Source organism: Lycium barbarum, chromosome 3 (genome assembly GCF_019175385.1).
Source record: "Lycium barbarum isolate Lr01 chromosome 3, ASM1917538v2, whole genome shotgun sequence".
NCBI classification, from domain to species: Eukaryota; Viridiplantae; Streptophyta; class Magnoliopsida; order Solanales; family Solanaceae; genus Lycium; species Lycium barbarum.
The window spans coordinates 12702878-12710274 of NC_083339.1; the positions used below are offsets into that span (position 1 = coordinate 12702878).

Sequence of the window (7397 nt, forward strand, 5' to 3'; positions counted from 1 at the left end):
ATGAGGAGGAACCATTTTCACTTTCAAAACATATCTACATTTATATACCTAAGCCCTCCGACTATCAAAATGATAAACAAAATTACAACGTAGTCATCATGGGACATCTATTACCACACGTACGTATCTACGAGCCTCTACTAGAGTACTGAACATGAAGACGGGACAGGATCCCGTCATGCCCAAAACATATATACACAAAATAGTAAAACAAATGGCACCTCCGGAATAATGGAGTGCTCTCGTAAATCTGCTGATCAGCTCCCATGAATCTGGGTCGCCTCCCTGTCTACCTGTGGGCATGAACACAACGTCCAAAAAAGAAAGGACGTCAGTATGAAATACGTACTGAGTATGTAAGGCATGAGTAGTAACATAAATAAAACGTGAAGGGCAACATGAAATAAAAGACCAAGTATAACTTTTGAGGTGTTCGTCATACTTATTTTACCTTCCTCAGGAATCGTGGAATGCACATGCATCTACATGTAACGATACCGTATCCGCTCTTACACATTAGACATTATTCATATTCGGCCTCATGGTGGCTCGACAGTATTTGTATTCGGCCATATTGGCTCGACAGTATACGTATTCGGCCATATTGGCTCGACAGTATCCGTATTCGGCCATATTAGCTCGACAGTATCCGTATTCGGCCATATGGGCTCGATAGTATCGTATACAAGTCATCCATACCCGGCCGTAACAAGGCTCGATATATCTCATCATCATCATTGCCATCACTACGGAAGTCTTTTATCACCATCATCTTAAGAGTCTTGGAAGCCATAAATTCTAGCTTTTCTTAGGAGTAGGATATTTTAGACATCTTAGATGAATTCGCAATACGGGGATTACGCCTTTATATCACCTTGAAGGAACAATCACATAAGATGAAATCAATAACAATTAATACTATCTTGCGGCAAGCTCAATGATATCATGAGAACGTTAAGAACTTTAAACCTTGAGCCTTTCTAGAATTGAAATCATCATCATGTTCATCATTGTTATTCTATCTCACTTCATTATCACTATCATGATCATCATCACTATCAAGTCTCACTTTTGAAGGAACAATAGTATAAGACGGGGCCAATTATCATGAATATAGTCAAAACTTATATAGTAAGCTTAGTCATCTCACGAGGACATTTAAAACTTTAGGCTCTGGGTATCTCTAGGAAGGGAATTATCATCGTAATCATTGTCATGAAGAACACTCATCAACTTCATCATGAGGGCCTTAAGAGTCATGGAAATCTAGCATTTTAGGAGTAAGGGCAACACGAGAATCATGTGTGAAGTCATAACGTAAGAATTACCATCATAAGGATCATTATCGATTATATCGCAGAATCATAGAAATCGTGAACCTCTAGTGTTTCTGGACTTAGGAGCATTATGAGTGTCGTATGTAGTTTATCAACTATGGAATCATCATCATTATCATAGAACATATCCCATCTCTGGCTCATAAGAAGACTCTTAATAATCATAGACTTGCAACTTTTGGAATGAAGGAAAGTCATGGAAATCGTAAATAGAGATAGTAATAAACGAGTCATGCCTTTTGAAAGAAAGGGGGACTATTCTTACATACCTTTGCGTCTCTTTGACTTTATCGACTAACCGCTTCCCCTCCAAGCTCACGATTCTACATTCAAGATGATTCGCGCTAAAAGTAAGTCATTGAAACGCTCATATGGTCAAACTAAATTAATAAATGAGCTAACGAAAATTGGGCAGCATTTCCTTTGTTCCAACGGCTTCCTCCATATGACAAATAACTCCCAAAATCACAATCTCAACAATTCCATAATCAAAAGATTATATTCAAATTATACTCAATTCCATCCCAAAACTTCTTTCCATAAATAATCCATAACAACAAATTCAATACAACCCCTTGTACTCTTGTATACAACACTTTCTCAACATCATTATTACCCCTCATAACAAGATTATACTCATAATATGCTAACAATTATTGCTCAAGTCAATTTACACTCAAAACATCATCAATATTCATATTTGAACTTTTTCCCATAACTCTTTCCACTTTTAAGACTTGCTAAACCTTCACATCAACTTAACACAAGAGATGAGGTGAAGAACATACCTTGTATTTGAAGAATTTCAACTCACACCACTTGCTCCAATACTAAATCCCCACAACTCCCAGTGAAAGAAAGAACACCCAACTTCCATAAATTAAACTAGGTTTTCAAGGTTGATCTTCTCTTGATTTGATTTGGAATGATTTGGTGTGTTTATGGGTGTTAAGGGGAGCTTAAAGAGAAATTAGGGTTTGATTTTGGGTGAAAAATGAGGCCCAAGTCGTGGAAATGGGTATTTAAAAGCTTGGGAAAAAATATTCCACCGCCTTAATTTCTGGAAATCTCGAGAATAGTACGTGTTACTGTTCATTACGTACTTCAAAGTACGTGATGAACAGCGTCACGTACTTTGGGGGCAAAAATTTTAAGTTTCTGGAAATTTTGCAAAATACGCCCAAAAAGTACGAGACGTACTTTATTGTACGGGCTGTATTTTCCTCCGTACTTCACAGAAATGCGATCTGTCAGTTGCATTGGAAAGAAGACTCGCTGAAATTCAATTTACATAGGTTATGGGTTCCGTAACTCCTCATATTTTAGGAGATATTCCCCTCACAAGTTGGACCAATATTTCCGTCCAAAATTTTGCCAAGTTTTTTCAAATTTTCAACGAACTTAATTTCTTCGATTCGCTTCATCCCTAAACCTTTAGATACTTGTCTAACACTTATTAAAAGTCTTTCTTGACCTTATAGGGGTATCATGGCCTCTCTGAACTCACCTTAGTTTGCTTACGACAACGCGAAAATCCACGAGGTGTAACAGTAAATGTCATATGTTAGTAAACTTGGAATGTTTAAGCTTTGAACCATAGTTTGAACCAAAACTGCATTGGTTCGTAACTTTTTTTTAAACTTAGGGAAAAAGCTTTCTGCCAAACTAAAGTTCTTTTTCTTAAAAAACAAATATGTTTTCCTAAACATTATACTTGTCAACGTTATACTCTATATTATATTTATACGCATATACTCAGACTACTATTACTTATCGTGACTTATAAAATGTTCACATTTTCGTATCGAGCTTTAGTCTTAATTATTTAAGTCTGGTCGGTTAATCATTTTTAATGGATCTTAAAGGATGCTTAATACCTTCCCTTTAGATTAATTGAATCCTTACTTAGAATCTTTTGGTTTCGTAGATTTTAAAACGGAGTAACTTTAGACAATGACTTTAATTAACTTTAGGTGTCCTAATTCACCATAAATAATTAGGTGGCGACTCCTTGACTTTAATTAACTCCGGAATTACCGGAATGTTGTAAACCATTTTGACTTCGGTTAAAATGGGGTATAACAGCTAATACTGCAAGATACAAGCATTCTTGGTGCTGAAAGCCATCCTCTTCATCTTCACGGATTCAACTTCTTTGTTGTTGCCCAAGGGTTTGGGAATTTTTACCCTAATAAGGATCCATCAAATTTCAACCTTGTTGACCCTATTGAGAGGAACATCGTGGGTGTCCCTTCTGGTGGTTGGGTTGCTATTCGATTTCTTGCCCATAATCCAGGTAACTTAATAATTTGTAATTGAAATTTTTTCTAGTATCATTCATTTCATAAATCTAATATCTAGCTATACCAAGTAGATACTATATAAACTGCAAGCATCTATTCATAAAAGAACGAGATAGAAAAATTATGACATGGTGTACAGGGGTGAAACTGCATGATCTGAAGAGGGCTTAATTGAACCATTCGTTAGAAATTATACTATGCATGAAAATAGCGTAAAAAGATCTTAGAAGCATGCCATAGAAAGCGGGAAAACAAATTGATTTACTATTGAATGCAAACCGGTATAGAAACGGCTATGGATAGTTCAGTGCGCTTACTGACAACTAAAACTAGAAGGTATGCCGATCTTGCCATCAACAAACCTACTTTAACCGTAAAAAGCTCAAATAGGCATATGGTACAATATGTAGCTTTCAAAGGTAATGGAACCTTTTAGTGTAGCATCAAAGGAATGTAGCCAAAAATTCTATCGGGTTGTAGGCTTCAATCTAGGTGTGAAATTATTATATTTTTAATCTCCTTGTTAGAATTCCTAACTCCGCAAATAAAGACATCTGGTGTTGTTTGTCACCAGGAGTATGGTTTATGCATTGTCACCTGGAAGTTCACACGAGTTGGGGATTGAGGATGGCATGGTTGGTTCTTGATGGAAAACTTACAAATCAGAAGCTGCCTCCTCCACCAAAGGACCTCCCCAAGTGTTGAGAGTTTAATTTCGTTCAATTTTTGTACCTCTCATTTTTTTTTCCCAATTGTTCATGTTTTGTGGTTTTATTAGCTGGTGGTTATCTTTTGTATTTCTTCTTGTTTTATCATTTCTTGTACGCTCGTTTTATTTGATTACGTTTGAGAGAGAGTTGAGATTTTTTGTAAATTCGAAACTCTGAGAATTTGGAATCAGTAATGAGAATGATCACCTTCCTTTCATATCATTATATTTCTTGCATTCAAAGTAATTGACATTTATTTCCTTTAAAGCACATGAGAACTGTGTGCAAATTTAGAAGTACTTACAAGTACATTTATAAAAGAAAAGTTTTCACTAGGATGGTAGATTTTTTTTTATTTTTAATTTTTAATTTGAACCACTGATTGTCACTCCTTGACCACGTATCCTAGTGATTAAGCGATTACAATTCGAATTGGCACAAGAATATTAGTATAAGCTCAAAAGAGACTGAGTATAGATGTGCAGATTGAGCCAAGCGATTACAATTCGAATTGGCAGCAGCAAGTGCAGAAATCACTTGTTACAACAATTAGATGTGCCGATTGAGACGCTAGTGAAGCTGCATTGACAGCAAGGCAGCAATACATATAGCAGATAACTTAAAATTTCATTAGAGGACAAAGCACATACATATAAATTTCCATTTTGTAATGGAGAACTAAGAATCGACTGATAGAACCTTAGTACATCTCAATAAAAATGTAGCTTGCTGACATGTTGACAAAGGAATTGAGGACTATGCAACATCAAACCTTGTTTTCAAGCTAGGAATGTTAGATATCTACCCCTCCCCAGCTTGACGGGGAGTATTGAAATATTTAGATTATGTAGTTAATCGTGCAATTAGTAGTTAATAGTGTAGTTAGTATACCTGCTTAATTAACATTGGGGGGCATTCGTTTAACTATCTAATTCTGCTCTATCCCTGCTCTATCCCTTTTTTGGGAAAATTACGCTCTATGTCTACCGGTAGAAAATATGTACGCCACGTAGCCCATATTTGAGTTTGTTTTCCGGTTTAATCCACATTTGTGTATAAACACCTTTTATACAATATTACACATTTTTATTCAAGTTTGATACATTATGTATATATAGTGTTTTCCCCAAGTATAATGTTGTATAATATTGTTTAAACTGAAAACATGACTACATGGCGTAATATTTTATGTATGGCTGTTCATATTTTAAAATTTCCCCTCTTTTCCTCAAATTATCTCTGCAATTCCTAAAACCTAAGAGCTGTAACTACATTGAATGTGACGGGTTCCTTCACTTTCAGCTGTAATACCTTTAGTTATCATAGATAAAGTTTATAATTCTAGTACCGTTAGCTGAAGAATTTCGAACATACTTTCTCGTTGAGTAGTTAATTACATAAAGCTTAGAGTTAAATAATATCCATATAGGGATGTTATTGCCTCAGTGAGTTGATTCTAATTGGTAATTTTACAATTTTGCAGATAATTTAAAACAATGTACTAATTATTTACATATCCATAAACATCTCAAAGCTGTTATTAGGTACACAAAAATTGAAAAAAATGAACAACCGACAGCAACTAACAGAAGATGATGTTAAAATCTACTGTGTTGATTAATAAGTATTACCGGTTGGAGAATGACTGCAATTGAGCAACTTAAAATTTGCCAAATTTCTGGTTCATCAACCAATTATATATTTTCTTCACTTTACGTTGATATAAGTATTCCAATTTCCACTTAATTACACCCGATTATATACAGATTGCAGCTGTAATATATGATGTTGATATTGATAAATTAATTTCTTTATGCATCACTATAATATTAATCATCAATGTTTGTATAAATGAAACCTTTCTTTTCCTTTATTTTAACTAAACTTGTGGGCAGGGGCAGGTGCGGGGGCGGAGACAGAGGGGTTCAATTCCATTGGCCCTTCGTCCAAAAAATATATTGTGTAAATAGGAAAAAATGAACATTTTTGCATATATACAAATTGTTGAATCTCCATGATATCAGTTTTTTTTATTTTTTTTATTTTTTTATATTTTTAATTCCCCTTATTTAAATTCTTGGCTGTGCCACGACTTGTAGGGATATTCATCACCATATCTATGCAATGCATGCATGATTTCCATTTTGTGTCTTCTTATCTAAATCAAGATTGCAAAATGTCGTTATAAGGTACTAACGTATGCAACAATAATGTTTGAGAAAACGGCTGTTATAATGTGTCAATATACACAGAATATACACTGGATATACAGTGTATCAATGATCACAAACTGAGAAAAATAGAAACTGTAAAGATGGAGGTAATCGTGTGAAGGTTAAGAGATGATGAAGAAGAAGTAATTATCATTAGAATGTGATAATCAATCATGAATACAATGGATCATATTTATAACTACTCACAAGCTTAGAGTTAGTTGTAACTAACTATGTGAACTCTATCTTTTAGAAACCTCTAAGTCTTTAACTACCTTTATCTCCCTTGATATTCATACAAAGGCTAATCTGTCCTTCTATCTTTAATTATCATTCACAAAGTATTATCTACACTCCCCCTCAAGCTAGGTGGTGTAAAAATGTTGAGAACCCCTAGCTTGAGTTTCAAGTACTCATGTTGCACTCTAGTTAGCCCCTGTGTAAAGATGTCAGCTGGTTGTTCCTTAGTGTTGATATACTGAGTTGTGATGATTCCTTTCTGAATTTTCTCCCTAATAAAATGACAGTCTATTTATATATGTTTTGTTCTCTCATGGAACACTGGATTGTGTGCAATCTGTATAGCTGCCTTGCTATCTGTGTGTATAACAATAGGTTGATCAATGCTCAAATTTAATTCCTTCAGTAATCCTAGTAGCCAGATCAGCTCAGCTGTTGTACTGGCCAAACTCCTATATTCTGCTTCTGCAGAACTCTTTAACACTACTGTTTGCTTTTTTGATTTCCATGACACAAGTGAATCTCCAAGCTTAATCATGAATCCTATCACTGATCTTCTAGTTATGGGGCATGAAGCCCAGTCTGCATCACAGT

The 7397-nt window shown here is 35.0% G+C and overlaps 1 pseudogene; it reads left to right on the forward strand.

The window, feature by feature from the left end:
• LOC132630318 (laccase-17-like) overlaps nucleotides 1–4572 on the forward strand; it is a 45531-nt pseudogene extending 40959 nt beyond the window's left edge.
• Nucleotides 4573–7397: the final 2825 nt, after the last annotated feature.